The sequence below is a fragment of the Paroedura picta genome, chromosome 2 (genome assembly GCF_049243985.1).
Source record: "Paroedura picta isolate Pp20150507F chromosome 2, Ppicta_v3.0, whole genome shotgun sequence".
NCBI classification, from domain to species: domain Eukaryota; kingdom Metazoa; phylum Chordata; class Lepidosauria; order Squamata; family Gekkonidae; genus Paroedura; species Paroedura picta.
In genome coordinates this window covers 171,441,554-171,459,114 of record NC_135370.1, presented here as the reverse complement: position 1 = coordinate 171,459,114, position 17,561 = coordinate 171,441,554, and the positions used below count along the sequence as shown (strand labels likewise).

The window sequence follows — 17,561 nt, the reverse complement described above, 5'->3', positions numbered from 1 at the left end:
TACCAACCAACCCTCAGTGAGCCCCAGATGTGAATTCCACACTCTGATCCACACAGCCTAGCAAACATAATGCACCCAGAAAGAATTTATATTTATTCAAAAGGAAGACAACCCTAAATGGGCTTAATATATAGAACAAGGGCCACTGGGGGAGTGGGGAGGGAGGTAGTTGTGAATATCCTGCATTGTGTGGCAGGTTGGACTAGATGACCCCTTGAGGTCCTTTCCAGCTGTTTCTATGTAAGACTTCCCCCTATCTGAAGAAGTGAGCAGTGACTCACAAAAGCTCTTTCCCAGGGGCTCGTGGGAACTGTAGTCCACGGACATCTGGAGAGCTACAGTTTAGTCACCCCAATCTAGATACTGAAATATTTTAAAAGACCAATTCAAAGATGCAAGCTGAGTGTCACAGCACTGAAACATGCAAAATGTGCTTATCAGGATCCTTCATTAGCCTCATGTTATGCATTTGTCTGGTGTGACAAACACTGCTTATACTGGTAATCTCCCTCTTGTAATCTTGTTAAAACGTGTAATTTAAACAGCCGGGTAAAGGCTTGTCTTGCTCAAGAATTACCCAAGACTTCCCTCTAGTGCTTCTCTCCGGTAGGACACAATATATATTAGTCACATCACAACTACACCACTGTGACATATTTTTACTCCAAAGAATGACCCGGAAAATAAGAACGCTCCCCCTTAAAAATGTTATGCAAGCAACATATAAATATTAAAAGGGAGAAGAATCTCAACAGCAGCTTTTCGGGGAAAAAGCAAGGCACAAGCCCTTAAATAAAATATATAAATAAGTTAGTTTCTCAAGGACAATTGTTGACCTCTGTTGAACCAGACATGGTTTCCTGTGATGTCATATTTATGATACAATTTTAAGCTGGTTTAGTAACTTCTCTTTTAGAAGGCATTGAGAAGGGGGTGGGACAGCATTCTCACTAAACTATATTTGTCCGCACTAAACTATATTCCCTGAAGTCCTTTAAGCTAGCGATCCCCAACCTGTGGGCTGCGGACCACATGTGGTCCATCGACTAATCGGAGGTGGGCCGCGAAGGATGCCTTCTCCCCGCCTTCTCCCGCCCCCCGGCCCTTTACTTCAGCCCCCCCCCCGGCCCTTTACAACACACTTCGGGTCTCATTGCAGAGAAACAAGCTCAGGGTTCCCATTGATTTCTCATTGTCATGAGTTAAAATTTCCATGAAAATAAAATGTTCCTTATGTTCATTGTTGTGGCGTGTCTGTATCTTATTTTGAAGGGATGTTTAAACATTACCATAGCAATCAGAGAGCGTTAGGGCAGTGGTTGAGAGTAGAGGAGTAAACTACCCCCCCCCACAGGGCCTCAGTAAAAGGCGTTGAGTGGTCCCCGGTGATAAAAAAGTTGGGGACCACTGCTTTAAGCCATTGTTGTTGTTATGTGCGAAGTCGTGTCCGACCCATCGCGACCCCATGGACAATGATCCTCCAGGCCTTCCTGTCCTCTACCATTCCCTGGAGTCCTTTTAAGTTTGCACCTACTGCTTCAGTGACTCCATCCATCCACCTCATTCTCTGTCGTCCCCTTCTTCTTTTGCCCTCGATCACTCCCAGCATTAGGCTCTTCTCCAGGGAGTCCTTCCTTCTCATGAGGTGGCCAAAGTATTTGAGTTTCATCTTCAGGATCTGGCCTTCTAAGGAGCAGTCAGGGCTGATCTCCTCTAGGACTGACCGGTTTGTTCGCCTTGCAGTCCAAGGGACTCGCAAGAGTCTTCTCCAGCACCAGAGTTCAAAAGCCTCAATTCTTTGACGCTCGGCCTTCCTTATGGTCCAACTTTCGCAGCCATACATTGCAACTGGGAATACCATAGCCTTGACTAAACGCACTTTTGTTGGCAGGGTGATGTCTCTGCTTTTTAGGATGCTGTCTAGATTTGCCATAGCTTTCTTCCCCAGGAGCAAGCGTCTTTTAATTTCTTGGCTGCAGTCCCCATCTGCAGTGATCTTGGAGCCCAGGAAAATAAAATCTGTCACTACCTCCATTTCTTCCCCATCTATTTGCCAGGAATTGAGAGGGCCGGCTGCCATGATCTTTGTTTTCTTGATGTTGAGTTTCAAGCCAACTTTTGCACTCTCCTCCTTCACCCGCATCAACAGGCTCTTTAGTTCCTCTTCACTTTCTGCCTTAGAGTGGTATCATCTGCATATCTGAGGTTGTTGATATTTCTCCCTGCAATCTTGATCCCAATTTGTGACTCCTCTAATCCCGCCTTTCTCATGATGTGCTCCGCATACAAGTTAAATAGGCAAGGCGACAGTATACAGCCTTGCCGAACTCCTTTCTCAATTTTGAACCAATCCGTGATTCCATGTTCAGTTCTCACTGTTGCTTCTTGACCTGCATATAAATTTCTCAAGAGACAAATAAGATGCTCTGGTATTCCCATCTCTTTAAGAACTTGCCACAATTTGTTGTGCTCCACACAATCAAAGGCTTTAGCATAGTCAATGAAGCAGAAGTAGACGTTCTTCTGGTACTCCCTAGCTTTTTTCATGATCCAGCGTATGTTGGCAATTTGATCTCTAGTTCCTCTACCTCTTCGAAATCCTGCCTGTACTTCTGGAAGTTCTTGGTCCACATATTGCATAGCTCATAGCTTCACTGAGCTATGCAAGCCCCCTTGCCACAACAAGGCAGCGATCCTTGAAGGGGGGCTTTAAGCCATAATATAGTTAAATTGGCATAAAGCCAACATATGTTTTCCTCTTTGGAAACTGAGTCTATAGCAACTCTGACATTCCGACCCAGGGTTCCAGAATCTGAAACCTTTCTCGGTTCCTTAAGGGAAACCAAAACAATTTGGTGAGTAGATGTTTATGATATAAACAAATGTTCTTGGGGGCATTGCTCTAGGTTTGCCAACATCCTGCCTTGAAGGACAATCATTCACCTTTGAAGGGAGAGAACACCGGAATGAACTGGAACTCCTTGAAATAAACTGTTAATGTAAGTGGTGAGAAAGCTAAGGACCATAGAATCATAGAATCATAGAGTTGGAAGGGGCCATACAGGCCATCTAGTCTAACCCCCTGCTCAATGCAGGATCAGCCCTAAGCATCCTAAAGCATCCAAGAAAAGTGTGTATCCAACCTTTGCTTGAAGACTGCCAGTGAGGGGGAGCTCACCACCTCCTTAGGCAGCCTATTCCATTGCTGAACTACTCTGACTGTGAAATTTTTTTTCCTGATATCTAGCCTATATCGTACTTGTAGTTTTTAAACCCATTACTGCGTGTCCTTTCCTCTGAAGCCAACGGGAACAGCATCCTGCCCTCCTCCAAGTGACAACCTTTCAAATACTTAAAGAGGGCTATCATGTCCCCTCTCAACCTCCTTTTCTCCAGGCTGAACATTCCCAAGTCCCTCAACCTATCTTCATAGGGCTTGGTCCCTTGGCCCCAGATCATCTTTGTTGCTCTCCTCTGTACTCTTTCAATTTTATCTACGTCCTTCTTGAAGTGAGGCCTCCAGAACTGCACACAGTACTCCAGGTTTGGTCTGACCAGTGCCGTATACAATGGGACTATGACATCTTGTGATTTTGATGTGATGCCCCTGTTGATACAGCCCAAAATGACCAACTTATATGGGTTTGTTCCCTTTGGAAGGGATAGTACAGAAAGATTTTGGCATTTATGTGAACCTCAAAATCTAATTCTGAAAATGTTGGGAGAATACGCATCAAAAAATGTGCACAGTGGGGCCACGTACATATAAGAGGGATTTTTCTATGAGCAGAGGTGGTGGTGGGCTGTTAAAAGCCCTTCATACCATTGAAAAGCAAGGCCTTGAAACACGATGCCACTATGAGGAATCAGCCATTTGTTTTTTGAGTTTGCCTAACGAACCCTGTACGCAATGCCATAGTGTGGTGGTGATGAACATGGTGTGGGGGAACAAGTTGGAGGGAAGCAGCAAGGATGGGAAGGAGAAAGATCTGGAAGAAGCGGGGGAAGGAGAAGGTGATGTTGCTGATACCAAAGAAAGGGAAGTTGAGGGTAGTAGGTAGGAAGGAAGGAAGGAAGGAAGGAAGGAAGGAAGGAAGGAAGGAAGGAAGGAAGGAAGGAAGGAAGGAAGGAAGGAAGGAAGGAAGGAAGGAAGGAAGAAAGAAAGAAAGAAAGAAAGAAAGAAAGAAAGAAAGAAAGAAAGAAAGAAAGAAAGAAAGAAAGAAAGAAAGAAAGAAAGAAAGAAAGAAAGAAAGAAAGAAAGAAAGAAAGAAAGAAAGAAAGAAAGAGGGATGGAGGGACGAAGGGACGAAAGAAAGAAAGAAAGAAAGAAAGAAAGAAAGAAAGAAAGAAAGAAAGAAAGAAAGAAAGAAAGAAAGAAAGAAAGAAAGAGGGATGGAGGGACGAAGGGACGAAGGGACGAAGGGACGAAAGAAAGAAAGAAAGAAAGAAAGAAAGAAAGAAAGAAAGAAAGAGGGATGGAGGGACGAAGGGACGAAAGAAAGAAAGAAAGAAAGAAAGAAAGAAAGAAAGAAAGAAAGAAAGAAAGAAAGAAAGAAAGAAAGAAAGAAAGAAAGAAAGAAAGAGGGATGGAGGGACGAAGGGACGAAAGAAAGAAAGAAAGAAAGAAAGAAAGAAAGAAAGAAAGAAAGAAAGAAAGAAAGAAAGAAAGAAAGAGGGATGGAGGGACGAAGGGACGAAAGAAAGAAAAAAGAAAGAAAGAAAGAAAGAAAGAAAGAAAGAAAGAAAGAAAGAAAGAAAGAAAGAAAGAGGGATGGAGGGACGAAGGGACGAAAGAAAGAAAGAAAGAAAGAAAGAAAGAAAGAAAGAAAGAAAGAAAGAAAGAAAGAAAGAAAGAAAGAAAGAAAGAAAGAAAGAAAGAAAGAGGAGGTTGTGGTGGTAAGAGCAGTAGCAGATTTATCGATATATATCAGTCACATTACAATTATCTAAACAAGCAACTCAAAGAATAATGGCTAACTTACTACTTAACGCTTTGAAGGCTGTGTTAAGTGGCACAATCTTCCTTTTTTGCAGTGGGCAGGCCTCTGCTCAAGCAGGCTTTCTACAATGAAGGAGAAAGAAGAAGAGTTGCTTTTTATGTTTTTAAAATAATATTTAAATTTTATTTCAAGAAAATAACATATAAAACTAAAGACAATACAGCAAAAGGAACATAATGCCAAAAATGAATCCAAAGAAGTCTAAAACTTGGTTCATTCCAATTTCTATAAAGATATCTTTCCTGCGACCATTCAGATCCATGACTCATTATCTCATGCCTCCCACTACATCAGGGATGACCAAACTGTGGTTCCCCAGATGTCCATGGACTACAGTTCCCATGAGCCTCTGCTAGCATGTGCTGTCAAGAGGGTTCATGGGAATTGTAGTCCATATGGCTTCCGGAGAGTCAAAGTTTGGCCACCCCTGCACTTACATTATCATGTGACATATATTATGTTCTGAAAAAAAGTCCTTAAGTTATTTACCAAATTAATTCAAACTTTATTGAAATCCTCATTCTTCCCTCCCCCCCAATAAATGCCTTAATATTATTGGTTAATCTGGAGGGGGAGTGTTTAATTTTAATCAGTAAATGTTCATGTGTGCCTCATGAGAGACCATCCCTGCCTCCAGCCTTTAAAGAAGATTTGATATATATTGAGGGACTCCAAATACTGACCAAAGAAACTTGGATAAACTTGGTTTATATACCCTGCTTTTCATTACCCAAAGGAGTCACAAAGCAGCTTCCAATCACCTTCCCTTCCTCTCCCCACAACAGACACCCTGTGAGGTAGATAAGACTGAGAGAGCTCTGACAGAACTGCTGTGAGAACAGGTCTAAGAGGACTGAGACTGGTGCAGGGAATCAACCCCGGCTCACTAGATTAGAAGCTGCCACACTTAGCCACTACACCGCACTTACTCTCTGATAGCAATTCAGGCATTTGGACTCACAAAATCCAAGCCAGCCTCTCTAAATTCTTAGGCCAGTCATCGTGTTTGAGCCCACTTGAGTCAGGTGATGCCGGTGAACCAATCAGAACATGTCCTGGATGGAATCCTCTAGAAAATTACCTCAGTGCTCCAGGTCTGCCCCCCCCCCCCCATTCTGCGGTCCTCTAGTTCTCACCTGGAGCTGATGGGCCCATTGCATGCTTTGACCTTGAAGGGGATAAGTGCCCTGTGGGTTGCTAGGCCCAAGCAGGAACACCTGTGCACTGAGCCAATTTGACCTAGTAGTAATCCCTTGAGAGGAGGGACTGCAGTTGCTTTGCCTCACAAGTGTTCAATAGGATTTGCAAGACCCAGATTCAAATCCCCATTCTGGGTGACCTTGGGCTAGCTAATCTCTCTTGGCAAGCAACCATGTTTCCCCCCATGGCAGCTCCTTACAAGAAAAGCAAAGATCCCTCCCATTCAATTGAACAGGGGTAGTCAACGTGTGGTCCTCCAGATGTTCATGGACAACAATTCCCATGAGCCCCTGCCAGCTGGCAGGGGCTCATGGGAATTGTAATCCATGAACATCTGGAGGACCACTAGCTGATACAGAGCTAAGAAAGAGGCCTGCAACTGGAAATAACAATAACAACAACAACAATAATTGCCCGCCACACTTGGCCAAGCCAGCTCGTGGCGGGTTACAAGATAAAATAAGTAAAATGCAATCCCCTAAATCCCCCCCTAAAATACAGCAATTAACAGAATACCATTCAGCAAGAACACGATGGCAGACCAACCCCTCACCTACCCCCAAAGGGGACCAGCTGGCCACCATTGATAGAACATGGTGGAATACCTTCCCTTCCCTCCTTAATCCTCCTTGGATGCCTTATTCCTCCTTGGAGGAGTAATCCAGGGAGAAGAGCTGCGACCCTTCCCTATGGGAGGCTGCATGGCACAAAATTTGGAAGGGGAGCAAGATTAATTTTTGCCCATGGCAGCAAAATGGTGAGATCCAGACTTGGGGAGCGTCTGCTGTGGGCTTTTGTTCTTTCCTGGTAAAACAGGGACAACAGCTGCCGCCTCTGGGTTGGGAAATACCTGGAGATTGGGGTGGGGTGGGGGTGGAAGGCGGGATTTGGGGAGGGGAGGGAATTCGGTGGAGTATAATGCCATCAGGTTCACTTTCCAAAGCAGCCATTTTCTCCAGCTCAGTCACTTTGGTCAGTTGTAATCCCAAATCTCCAGCCAGCACCTGGAAGTTGGCACTCCTGCCTATTACACAGGGGGAGGGCTAGAAAGGAAAGTAGGATTGTAAAGCACTCTGCATGGAGAATGAATGAATAATGTGCCAGCAGGTTGCTAATGACTCATGGTGACCCCCTCATGGGGTTTTCAAGTCAAGGGATGAGGGGGAGTGGGTTTGCTGTTGCCTGTCTCGGGGTAGCAGAGGCTGGAGAGGCTGATTCTGTGAGGGTTCAAGGGGGTTGCGGGTGACAGTGGAAGAGCAATAAGGTGGTGAGTGTCCTGCATAGTGCAGGGGGTTGGACTAGATGACCCAGGAGGTCCCTTCCAACTCTATGATTCTATGATTCTAAATTCCGTCTAAACCTCTGGAATAAGTTTCTGACAGAGTGGTTTTTTGGTGGAACAGGCTTCCTCAGGAGGTGGTGGGTTCTCCATCTTTGTTGATTTTAAAGCAGAAGCTGACTAGCCATCTGACAGAGAGGCTGATTCTGTGAAGGTTCAAAGAGGTGGCAGGTGACAGTGGATGAGCGATAGGGTTGTGAGTGTCCTGCATAGTGCAGGGGGTTGGACTAGATGACCCAGGACGTCCCTTCCAACTCTATGATTCTATGATTCTATTCTATGGACTTCCTTGGTGGTCTCCCATCCAAATCTCTATACCGCCATCAAGTTACAGCTGATATACAGTGACCATGTATGGTTTTCAAGGTCAGAGGTATTCAGAGGTACTCTGCCATTGCCTGACTCTGCGTAGCCCAACGAAAGAAGAAAAAGATCTTTTTCTTCTTTCGTTGGATTCTCTCTGGATCGACTGACTTTCTTTTGCCTCTGCGTAGCCGCAAACTTGGACTTCCTTGGCGGTCTCCCATCCAACTACTAATCTACCGCGGTGGAGATGCCTGGATTTCAGAACCGGAATAATACGGACAAGCGTGGCCTCAGGGTTCTCGGGCTTCAGGAGTCTCAGATCGGACCAGGCAAGGCAGCTCCGATGAGGCAGATGACTCCCGACAGATAGCGGAAGAGCGTGTGGCAAATGTGATCCATTTTTCCAGCAGACGGTGTTGGGGATCAGCAGCGCAGGGGAAGAGTGACAGAACAGAGAGTGACACGAACCGTTGAACAGCTAGGAGCACGAAACTTTGTTCAGTGAGCACAGAATGAGTAGCATGAAATCCCTGCGGGGAAACACACGGGAAGAAGGGAGAAAGATACGTCAAGGCAACCTGCAGGGAGAAGGGCAGAGAGAAGCACTGCGATGAGGAGAGGGGCCATGGCTCAGCAACAGGGCATCCGCTTTGTACGCAGAAGGTCTCGGGTTCAATTCCTGACATCTCCGGTTTAAAAGGAGCCAGTGTGGTACAGTGGGTAGAATGGTGGACAGGGGTAGTCAACCATATACAAAACATGGCAGGGGCTCATGGGAATTGTAGTCCATGAACATCTGGAGGACCACAGGTTGACTACCCCTGGACTAGGATATGGGAGTCCCAGGCTGGCCAAAAGACAGTAACTGGCTCAAGGTCATCCAATCAACTTTGTGGCTTGATGGAATTAGAACCCTTATTGGCGGAGTAATTAACGCAGCCACAGTGCACGACCTGATTAAAGAGTAGATAAAAGTTTATTTAGGAACTAACATGCTTGAGAGGAAATTGAATAGACAGAGATTTATTTATTTTATTTCTTTAAATTTATAGAGTGCCCTTTCGGCTCAAGCAGCCTAGGGTGATGAACAACATATATCTAACAGTACAGTTTAAATTGCAGTTTAAACCATTCTAAAATTCTGTCTATGGGTGTAAAAAACAGAAGGGGAGGAAGTGCAATACATGAGGGAGACTAATTAGATTATATTTTACTGGTCTCAGCTGTAGGCCTGGCGGAAGAGCTCTGTTTTGCAGGCCCTGCGGAACTCAATGAGCTCCAACAGCGTCCTGATGTTTTCCGGGAGCTTGGAGGCAAAGCCAAGAATATTCTGGCTCTGGTTGAGGCCAGCCAAGTTTCTCTGGTGCCAGGGTCCACCAGTCTGTTTGAACTGGCTTAGCACTACTCTTCTGGGGATGTATTAAGAGAGGTGGTCCCCTAGATAGGTAGATTGATTCCTAAATTCACCTCTTGCTGAGAAAGAGATAGAGTGTGGCGTTTCCGAGAAGAAGGGGGAAATTGCCCTAAGAGTAGCAGTCTGGAGACAGACAAAGAATGACACTTAACAGGAGAGAGAAAGTGCTGACCCCATTATCCTATTTCATAGAATCCTAGAGTTGGAAGGGACCTCCTGGGTCATCTAGTCCAACCCCCTGCACTATGCAGTACACTCCCAACCCTATCGCTCATCCACTGTCACCTGGCACCCCCTTAAGCCTTCACAGAATCATTTGGTTGTCCATTACGTTTTCACAGATCAAGTGATCCCTTTTCTTTCTTGAACTTAAGTCACAGTAAGCGTTTATTAATGAGGTCAGTGGTGAGAATGATGGAACTTCATCCCCATGGCTAGTAGCCGCTGACAGATCTACCCTCCATGAAATCTCCTTGATATAATATGCCTCATACTTTCCCACAGCATCCCTGATTTTTGTAACCTTAGCCCTCTTGCATGGTTGTTCCACTGAGAAACTGCTCTGACTGTCAGGAACTTCTTCTGGATGTTGAGACGGAATTTAGAATCATAGAGTTGGAAGGGGCCTTCAGGGTCATCTAGTCCAACCCCCTGCACTATGCAGGACACTCACAACCCTCTCGCTCACCCACTGTCACCTGCCACCCCCTTGAACCTTCACAGAATCAGCCTCTCCGTCAGATGGCTCTCCAGCCTCTGTTTAAAAATCTCCAAAGATGGAGAACCCACCACCTCCCGAGGAAGCCTGTTCAGTTGCCTTCTTGCTGCCCCCTTCAGAACCTTCTTCTTTGTGCACCAGCCACTGCCTTTTCCGAAATAAGTCTCCCCACTCCCATGGGATGTGCTCACCATGACGTCATACTGGTCCCCACAGGGAGGAGTCATGGCTCAGGGACAGAGCTTCTGCTTTGCCCACAAAAGGTCCCAGGCGCAATCCCTGGCATCTCCAGATAAAAATCTCTGGGAGCAGTTTATGGAAAAGTGTCCCCAGAGAGCTTCTGCTGGTCAGAGATGACAACGCTGATCTTGACAGACCAATGCCTGATTCAGGATGACATTAAACATGAAGAGAAGTTCTTGTCTTCAGAGTTTTTAATATCATCAAACCCACATTCGACTAGATTCCTAGGGAATGCCTGGTTTTGTGGTGAGACTTCCTCAGCTTTGTAATAATTATTGAAGAATGTGACCAAAAAATTCAAACGAAGCACAAGGTCTCTTGGAAACAGAATAGAGTCCGTGTACAACAGAGGTCCTGTGCAACCTGTTCCTGAGAGACTTTATGCTCTGTTTGAATTTTTTGGTCGTGTGCAATTATTATTACAAAGGTGAAGAAGTCTCAAAAGGACTCTAGACACTACCTAGGTGTCTAGTCTTGTTTTGATATTAAAGACTCTGAAGAACTTCTCTTCAAGTTAACCTCTAGTACAGCCTTTCTCAACTTTTTTGCCATTGAGAAATTCCTGAAACATTCTTCAGGCTTCGAGAAACCCTAGAACTGGCGTGATCATGCAGAATACGGTTGGGAAGCATTACTGTGTATGTGCCCACCTGGGGCCCCTCCCCTTCCCACTTCCTCCAGGCCCGTCATGGGCCATTTGCGAAGTGGGTGGTGGGTCGACGTGACCATGTATCACCTGATAAAGTTTGGCAAATTTAAAAATATATTTGAAATGATTTAACTCCCACCCATTCAGGAAACCCTTCCAGGGCTGTCAAGAAACCCCAGGTTTCACGCATCCCTGGTTGAGAAAGCCAGTTTTAGTAGGAACATAGGAATTCTTCTGTTAACTGCAAGATTTATTGAGCCATGTGTTTTTTCCCCCTTCTGATTGTATACATCCTATATTTCTATTTATTTATTTATCTTATCCCTGGTTCCTCTATATATTTGTGAAACAGCCTGGGGGGGTGGAATGTGTCTGGCTGTCCAAGCTGGAATAGGGCCAATCAGGGTGCAGCCAGGTTTGCAACCAGGCTATTATATAGGAGGCTAAGCCTGGCTCTGCAACCTGCAGGTCAATTTTGGCAGAGGTGCATCAGGGCTAAAAGAGGCCAGCGCTTTTGCAGAGCAGCGTTCTAAGTAGATCAGATGATTGCCAAGTGCCTGTCTATAGCTGATCTAAAAGACCACGTCCTGATGCTGTCTAGGTAACACACATCAACCATATGCCATATGCTGTATTTCAGGGGGGAAAATCAGAAAAAACGTCTTCACTTAAAATTTCGCCAATCTTCCTCCCCCTTCAACCTCCCCCTCCCAATAAACCCATCTCCTCTTTTCCCCTATGGCACAAGAGGCACAACCCAAGGTGGCGTTTGATTTTGTTGAATTGCATGGCGATAAATAATGAATGCTACCCATGGGCTTTGGCCTCATTTGCACAGGCTGTCTTGTCTGGGATGCAAATGACCTTTGGTGGCTATTTATAATCGTCCCTCCGTCCCTCAGAGCAAGAAGGCGGACAGACCCCCCCCCACACTGTTCGAGAACAAAGGGAGAAGGTGTTCCGGATGGACCCTTCTGCAAAATGACGGCCCTTCCAATTGTACATTTTAACTCGTTTGCCCCAAAGAGATGAGACCTTCTCAGCAAGCTTGCATGGTGGAAAGAGAAATACTAATTGAGCTGCATGTTAAAGATGAATGAGATTGTACACTGACCAACTCAGATGGCCGTCTTTGTGATTCCCTCCCCCCTGAGAGCCAGTTTGGTGTAGTGGTTAGGAGTGCGGACTTCTAATCTGGAATGCCAGGTTCAATTCTGCACTCTCCCACATGCAACCAGCTGGGTGACCTTGGGCTCGCCACGGCTCCGATAAAGCTATTCTGACCGAGCAGTGATATCAGGGCTCTCTCAGCCTCCCCCACCCCGCAGGGGGTGTCTGTTGTGGGGAGAGAAATGGGAAGGCAATGTAAGCCGCTTTGAGCCTCCTTCGGGTAGGGAAAAGGGGCATATAAGAACCAACTCTTCTTCTTCTCCTTCTCCTTCTTCTCCTTCTTCCTTTCCCATGACCAAAGAGCTGACAGTTGGTTTAATTGCTGTTTTAATACTCATGATTTAATGCACTTATTTTAAGTCTCTGCTTTGTATACAATGTTATATGTTTTTATTATCCTGTTGTAATCCACCCTGAGTCTTATGAGATAGGGCGGAAAATAAATGTCAGAACACTGACAGAACACTGTGGACTAGAACCCACAGATCTTCTGGTGCATCTGAGCTCGAGTGGCCAAAAGCTGGGACAAAATCTGGTCAGTTTTTAAAGTGACACTTAAAAAAAAATTGAGACTCCTCCCCCAAAATGTTGTTAGTCTTTAAAGTGCCACAAGAGTATTGTTTAATTCATATGAGGGGGGGGATGTTAGTTTTTAAAATGCCACAAGTCTCCTGTTTATGTCATGCGAGAGAAAATATTGAGTCTTTAAAGTGCCCCCGGACTGTTTCCTATGGAAGAAAATCTCAATATTTAAAGTACCACTAGCCTCCTGTTTATTCCACATTGAATTAAATCTCATGAGGCTTTAAAGTGCTACAAGAATCTTGTTTATTTCATGTGCCAGAAAATGTTCTTAGCCTTTCACAAGATTTTGTTAGTCTTTAAAGTGCCACAAGATTCCTATAGTTTCATCTTCAATGGACTGGTATGGCTGTCTACCTGGGACTGTGCAGGGGGGACAAGATCCTTTAACCTTGCATTAAAGCCCAGCAGTTCTCCAATTTAGCTACTTTTCTCCACTGTTCTCTTAACTAATTTGGTTTTTATACCCTGCTTCTTGAAGGCATCTCAAAGTGGCTTACAATAGCCTTCCCTTCCTCTCCCCACAATAGACACCTGGGAGGTAGGTGGGACTAAGAGAGCTCTGACAGGACTGCTCTGTGAGAACAGCACAAACAGGACTGTGACTAGCCCAAGGTCAACCAGTTGGATGCATGTGGATGAGTGAGGAATCAAACCTGACTTGCCAGATTAGAGGCTGCTGCTCTTAACCACTACACCAAGCTGACCACTTCCTCATCATGTGAAGCTAAGAATGGATCATTTAGGCTGATCCTGCACTGAGCAGGTGGCTGGACTAGATGACCTTATGGCCCCATCCAACTCCAGGTTTCTATGAAAAGCATCAAATGATGAATGCCTCCCTTTCAGACAGCCATTAAAGAAACAGAGTCTTCTGTTTCATGCAGGGTGGCAAACACCTGGAGAAACAACTGTCCTGTCACTTTAATAGAGATGTGATGAGTGAAAATGGGCAGGCACAGGGAGGAGGATAAAATAGGGAGAGAACCGTGTCTGTGTCTGCTTCCCAGAGGTCACTGGAGGAACGGTGGGATGAGAGAGATGTTATACTTGGCACTCTGAGGAGTCTCAGGAATGTATTCAGGTGCACTTCAAATACAACAGAACCAAATTTGAGTCCAGTAGCACCTTAGAATCATAGAGTTGGAAGGGGCCTCCAGAGTCATCTAGTCCAACCCCCTGTACAATGTAGGAAACTCACAACTACCTCCCCTCCATAGTGAACCCAATTCCATGCCCAGATGATGCCCCATCCCCCCCAAAAAACCCTCATGATCCCTGGCCAATCTGGCCTGGAGGAAATTCACCTTCCGACCCCAAAGTGGCAATCAGCATTTCCCTGGGCATGCAAGAAAGGGCCACATGAGCCAAGCACCGACACAATCTCTTCTACCAACTTTCATTCCCAGTATCTGGAAAACCTTTAAGAAAAGAAAAATCCATTACATCATTTAAACTAGTGGTCCCCAACCACTGGGCCGCAGCCCGGTGCCGGGCCGTGAAGGTCCTGACACCGGGCCGCGGCTCCCTCTCCCCCCCCCCCCGCAGTAAAAAGCTTCCCAGGCCGCAAGGTTGCGGCCTGGGAAGCTTCTTACTGTGGGAGGGGGGAGAGGGAAGCAGGGCCGCACATGCGCATATGCGCCATGCGCACATGAACGGACCAGCTGCGCATGCGCAATGTGCGGGCGCGCATGCGCGGCATGTGCGGCCGGGCAATCGCCCTCCCTGCTGCTGCCGGTCCCCAGCCTCAAAAAGGTTGGGGACCACTGATTTAAACTACTTTATTTAAGATATATCGTCGTTCTGGGATGCCCACAGTAGATGTTAGTTTTTCTGAACAGCGAGGACCCTGGAATTCGTGGTGTGAGGTTGTGCATTAACTCCTGTAAAATTAACAAGCCATAACGTGCCAGAGAGGTATGCGTTATCTGAAGGCAGATGGAAATGAGGCTCCAAGGAATGACAAATTCAAGCATTCTTTTTTGAGCACAAAATTATTAGTCCAAACAGGAGGGGAGGGCGGTGTGGTGCAGCCTGATTTCTTCAGATCTTGGAAGCAAAGCAGAGCCAGCCCAGATTATTGCTTGGATGGGAGGCCATAAAGGAAGACTGGGGTTGCTAGGCAGAGGCAGGCATCACCTGGGCATGGGTTTGGGGTCAGTGTGCGTGGGAAGGTAGTTTTGAATTCCCTGCATTCTGCAGACGGTTGGACTAGGGCAGTGGTCCCCAACCTGCGGGCCGCGACCCGGTGCCGGGCCGCGGCTCCCTCTCCCCGCCCCCCCGCCATAAAAAACTTCCCAGGCCGCAAGCTTGCGGCCCGGGAAGCTTCTTACTGCGGGGGGGGGGGGAGAGGGAATCGGGGCCTGGCCACGCCCATGTGGGCGCGGCCCGATGTGCGGGCGCAGCTCGCGGCCCGATGTGCGGGCGTGGCTCGCGGGCGCGGCCCGATGCACGGCCCGCGCCCCAATGCCCTGCCGGTCCCCAACCTCAGAATGGTTGGGGACCACTGGACTAGGGGACCCTGGAGGTCCCCTCCAACTCTATGATTCTATAGGAAACCACCTGTTTCTCACTTGCCTTGAAAGCCACTTGGACTTTCCATAAGTCAGCTGCGACTCGAGAGCCCTTTACACGCACATAGTAGTCCAAGAGCAGAAGATTACTGCTCTATTTATGTACCTCTGTGGTTAATGTTTCCCAGCGTAAGGGGGAATGAATAGAACAGGTGTCCCTTTTGATCAGGCACTTAGGCAGGGTTCTGATCTCCTCAAAACACCTGTGCTATATGACAGTCACGTGCCCCTCTGCCAAGGGCAGGGTAGCGATTAAGGGCAGAGAGAAATTCCCAGGGTTTGGATCCTAAGAACAAGACCTCGGCATGCCAGATAGTGTCTCTACCACAGGGTGTGCTTTCAGTTCTGCTAAAGCCGTGGTTCTCAACCTTCCTGATGCCACGACTCTTTAATATAGTTCTTCCAGTTTGGTGTAGTGGTTAGGAGTGCAGACTTCTAATCTGGCATGCCAGGTTCGATTCTGCGCTCCCCCACATGCAACCAGCTGGGTGACCTTGGGCTTGCCACGGCACTGATAAAACTGTTCTGACTGAGCAGTGATATCAGGGCTCACTCAGCCTCACCCACCTCACAGGGTGTCTATTGTGGGGAGAGGAAAGGGAAGGCGACTGTAAGCCGCTTTGAGCCTCCTTCGGGTAGGGAAAAGCGGCATATAAGAACCAACTCTTCTTCTTCTTCATGTTGTGATGACCCTCAACCATAAAATTATGCAAGTGTTCTTTTACAGAAATCAAACCAAAACTGACCAATGGAGTGAAGATCCATTGTTTATGATTGTATATAAATTGTTTTTTTTCCCCCCAGGGTTGCTCAGTTCAGTTCTGCCTCTTGTCCCACCATGCCAATCTAGGCAATCTATTCTGTTCAGCAGTGGTATTTCTGTTCATTAGTTGTGCATTTCCTGCATTTTGCAGGCGGTTGGATTAGATGACCCTGGAGGTCCCTTCCAACTCTAGGATTCTATGACCTGCTCCCTGATCCTTTTATAACTGTGGAGGACTGAACCCAGTACCCTCCTCCCTGATATAATAATTAAAAATATTTCTATAGCCTGCCCTTCACACAGATTCATGGAGAGTAACATAAATAAAATAACAGAAAATATATATATATATATATATACACATATACATATACATACACACACACACACACACACACACACACATATATATACACACACACACATACCCACACACATACATATATACATACATATATATATAATAATAATAATAATAATAATTTGTAATTCTCATTCCAGGGAGACCATGTTTCCTTCCGATGGGAAAATCCATTTTCGTGCTTGAAACCCGTGCCTCTTCGTGCAAACACGGTAACTTTTGTTAACAAAAGCCTTTGACTCAGTTTGCCAGCCCCCAAGATTAGTACAATCCCTTGTTGAGCGCTGTGAAATATATTCCTTCAAGGAGTATCAGTACAAGTGGCTGGCCGGAATTTTCAGCCCCACTTGGTAATCATCCTAAGGGATCAGCAGGCCCAAAATATTTGATTAATTAACATGGTCATCAAGATGGCCTTCCCTGACTACCAGGCTATCACGAGGCAGCTACAGGTGTAGCAAATTTAACAAAAAGAAGATGGTAAGAAGGAGCAGTATTACTCTTAGAATAATCTGGAACAGAAAAGCCAATTATACACCAGTCTGATTTTACGAAGGTGCAAATCAGAGTGACAGGCATATTTGTAATACCTGAAATCACTCCACTTTGGTTCCTTTACGATAAACTGTGCAACACGAAATAATATTGTCCAAAAAAAGGTATTGTGGAGTTAGAAAAGGGACACTTTTTCTTTTAGGAGTAGCTTATAAATTTGAGGCTTTCTTAGTGGAGATAATCCAGGGGAGGAAGAGAATAGGAAAGGGGGCAATACAATTTATTAATTATGGGATTTATATTCCACTGTATCTTTGGGAACTAGTTAATGGAGAGATAATCCCTCTCCCACTCCTGTAATACTAGAAGGGGGCTTGTCTGCATTCCCATTTTCCTTGCTTGTGAGTTCCTGTTTCTTTTTTTTGGTGGTGGTGATGGGGGGAAGTGTTTCAGTTATGCATGCATTATGTGCTGGCAGAGTTTAAATATACAAAGCAACAGAGCACTGGTTGCTTAAATGATACACACCTTTACTGAGAAGTGAAACAACTTTGCAAAGCAAAAGAGGAGAGAGATAGTCCTAACAGCGTAACTGACTGTGTTCTTCATTATAGAGGCAATCTAAGGGGAAGTGTGCTCCAAGGAGCAGGAAGTCTCCAACTGAGCCAATCAGAACACAGGAGAAGAGTATGGTTTCTCCCCTCCTGGTTGGGAATCTCTGCTCCAAAGCACCCATTGGGGAAACTGA

At 45.9% G+C, this 17,561-nt stretch overlaps 1 long non-coding RNA gene across 3 annotated transcripts in view; it reads right to left on the bottom strand.

Annotated features, from left to right (window-relative positions):
* The window catches only part of LOC143830803 (uncharacterized), a 62,092-nt gene that overhangs the window by 34,306 nt on the left and 10,225 nt on the right, over window positions 1–17,561 (bottom strand). For all 3 annotated transcript variants that reach the window (XR_013228599.1, XR_013228600.1, XR_013228601.1), the window contains exon 3: window positions 4,983–5,062. This is a non-coding gene — a long non-coding RNA (uncharacterized LOC143830803). The remainder of the gene's footprint in view (window positions 1–4,982; window positions 5,063–17,561) is intronic.